Source organism: Babylonia areolata, chromosome 11, assembly GCF_041734735.1.
Source record: "Babylonia areolata isolate BAREFJ2019XMU chromosome 11, ASM4173473v1, whole genome shotgun sequence".
NCBI lineage: Eukaryota > Metazoa > Mollusca > Gastropoda > Neogastropoda > Buccinidae > Babylonia > Babylonia areolata.
The window spans coordinates 26,920,114-26,920,878 of NC_134886.1; positions in this window are offsets into that span (position 1 = coordinate 26,920,114).

Consider the following 765-nt stretch of genomic DNA (forward strand, 5'->3'; position numbering starts at 1 on the left):
AAAGAATAAATGGGGAAAACAAAGAGAGCAATAGAAAAGAGGCGATGTCTTGTTCAGAAGTTGCCCAACATTATACATACTATCTCTAAAGCGCTGCAAGATCTTCAGACTATTTTCAGAGCTTGGCTATGACCGCAGTAATTACAGAGCCGAAGCAGCAGCCTTGAAAACAGCAGCAGCCCACATCGATGCCAGCCCCTACGCCAGCCACAACGTTGTCTTCCTGACCGACGCCCTGTCCATTTTGCAGGCCCTTTGGTCCAACAGAGATCCAGAACTCAACGATCTGTCCTCCTCTCTCGCCTCCCTCTGCACACAGTCACCCTGCAGTGGATTCCCTCCCACTGCAACGTGCTTGGCAACGAGACTGTTGACTCCCTGGCAAAGGAAGGCACTACGAAAAAGCAGATGGACAGGTCTGCCAACTACTCTGAATCCAGGACCATCATTAAGGCCAAGCTACAGAACACGTGGAAGCAGCAGCATGCATGCCACAACAGAGCAGACCCGTACTACCTGCTGACTCGTCGAGAGCAGGTAACCATTTTCAGGCTCAGGACAGGCCACAACCGCCTGAAACACCACCTATACACGACACTCCGTATCGGTGACACAGAGCAGTGCCCCTGCAGATCAGGCAGCCAGACAACAGAACGTCTGCTTGCAGTCCTGCCCGCTCCACCAATCGCTCCGAAAGAAAACCTGGCCCGACCCAATCCCAGCGGCCCGGAAGCTCTACGGAGGACTGGAGGACCTGCAACGTAC